A 2,500-nucleotide genomic window follows, 5' to 3' on the forward strand; every position below is an offset into this window, starting at 1 on the left:
TTTGCACCAGACACTTTCATGCAGTCACTCCATATCTCTAAAAACAAACATTGTGCATTTATGAAGTGAGCCTCAAACTGGTGAGTGGGCCTGACAAACCACCTGTAGAAACACTCTCTCCTTTTCTTAACTCTAGCACTTAATTATCTGAGCACTAACAGTTCCTCTGTATAATCAACACATTTTAGTATGTATTGCCTCTTCTTGTTAAATCGCTGAATGTCTACTCAATTGTAAGTTGCTTTGGGGCAAAGGCGTCACTCTAAAATATGCTTGGCTGTCGTACTTTGGGTCAAATATGGATAAACCCAAATTGTGGTAAAATTTTTCAATCAAATCTTTATTCATTTTCTTTTTAGCTTAATCCCTTTATTAATCCGGGGTTGCCACAGCGGAATGAACCGCCAACTTATCCAGAATATGTTTTACGCAGCGGATGCCCTTCCAGCTGCAGCCCAGCACTGGGAAACGTCCACACACACTCATTCACACACATACACTACAAACAATTTTTAGCTTACCCAATTCCCCTATAGCGCATGTGTTTGGACTGTGGAAGAAACCGGAGCACCCGGAGGAAACCCACACCAACATGGGGAGAACATGCAAACTCCACACAAAAACACCAACTGACCCAGCTGGGACTCAAACCGGTAACCTTCTCGCTGTGAGGTGATCGTGCTACCCACTGGATCAACGTGACGCCCAGTATTTCCTTTAATATTTTTAATATTTACTCTTTATTCTGACTAGAATAAAAGCAGTTTTTAATATTTTTTTAAGCTCAATATTATTATGAATAATATATATATTTTTAAATTTCATGACGTTAAAATGCGATCCAAATCTCTCCCATTTCGAAGCCGACCACAACGTGGCATAGGAGTGCGGTTTCCCCGCCCAACGAATTGATTGACAGCCGCGTATTAACATGTTGCTGTAGTAACACATATAATCATAGCAACAAGACAGGATGTGCGCAAAGCAACCGGGATTAAAAGATCTGTTCAGCTCTCTGTGATCATCAGCACCTCAAGAATGAGTTTTACAAGTTTAAAATGTTTGTAAAACAGTGCATGTTTATAATAAAGATAGTAAAATCGCTGTAATTCATCACCACAGCTGCGTGTCAGAATAATTATAAAAGAAGACGCTTCAGTCCCGGGTTTTGGACATTAAATCAGGTTTATTTTGTACATTAACATAACAGATATTTATACAGCAGTAGATATTAACACGTATCCTGTCACATTTGCTGTGCAAAGTTAAAGATGTGTGTGTGTGTGTGTGTGTGTGTGTGTGTTTGTGTGTGTGAACATTGTAACAACATTATGTGTAACTCATCGTTGCAGAAAGGCTTGAATTAACTCTACAACAAATACATCAAGTGAATTTTCACAAACTAATTTCGAGAGGAGCATGTGATATGATCGACTACAGCTGATCCTTATCACTAATCATTAGCTAGCCTATCGAAACATTCCAAAATTACTATAAATATCCTGCCTAAACCTCATTCCCTATTTTCGTATCTGGACCCACCATCCCCATACATCCCTTCTCCCTCCTCCTCAATTCTAGGATTGGGCGACACGGCGGCTCAGTGGCTGGTGCAGCTGCCTCACAGCGGGCCAATGGTTCAAGTTATAATTGAGCAAATTGATACTATCTTTGCTCGGAGTTTGCATGTTCGCGTGGGTTTTCCCAGGTACTCCGGTTTCCTCCTACATGTACTAAAAACATGTACATAAGCAAATTGTAATAAGTTAAATGCACTTAATGCATACATACTAAATCAATTATAACCACCATTTTAACCAAAGTATAGGTAAAAAACTAACTCAGGGGCTCTCGAGAAATACCTGATCTTGTATTCCTCCTAATGCTCATTGACCAGGCGGGAACCTTGGGCTCATCTATCACTGAGCTCAGAGTTCTCTCCCAGGACAGCATGCCAAACCTGCTATCATACTTGAGCATTATCTAAGTGTGAAATTGAAAGAGTCTCCTGAAATAATCATTGGGAAAGTTCTTACTGTAGTATTTCTCACAAACGTTACGTGAGATCTGCTTCTTTCATGTCTGTCACTGTGCTGTTTATCTGACGCTGCCGAGGTGGAGACACACATCAGAGCCATTTCAAGAGTTCACACTTAGCTGATGATCGATAAAGCTTAATTGGCATGCTGTCCCGAGAGAGAGCCCTGAGCTCGTAATGTCCTTGAGCCCGGGGGTCTCTCACGTTAGAAGGGTGAGAGGGGAGTTCAAGCTCAGGTAGGTCTCGAGAACTCCCCTGCTTATCGACGTGTGGGAAATGTAAACTAAGGTTTATCTTAGATGATAATTTGGATTAGTCGATTGGCTATGGTGTATATCTTTGGATGATAGGAGGAAACTGGGGAAAACCCACGTGAACACGTGGAGAACATGCAAACTCTGCACTGAAACGCCAACCGGCCCGGCAGGATGCTGGACCAGCAGCGTTCTTGCTGTGAGGCAA

The 2,500-nt window shown here is 41.6% G+C and overlaps 1 protein-coding gene across 3 annotated transcripts in view; it reads right to left on the minus strand.

Moving 5' to 3' along the window:
- The window catches only part of mctp1b (multiple C2 domains, transmembrane 1b), an 84,439-nt gene that overhangs the window by 17,575 nt on the left and 64,364 nt on the right, over nucleotides 1-2,500 (minus strand). The gene's annotated exons all lie outside the window — the stretch shown is intronic.

The sequence above is a fragment of the Danio aesculapii genome, chromosome 10 (assembly GCF_903798145.1).
Source record: "Danio aesculapii chromosome 10, fDanAes4.1, whole genome shotgun sequence".
In the NCBI taxonomy this organism is placed as follows: Eukaryota; Metazoa; Chordata; class Actinopteri; order Cypriniformes; family Danionidae; genus Danio; species Danio aesculapii.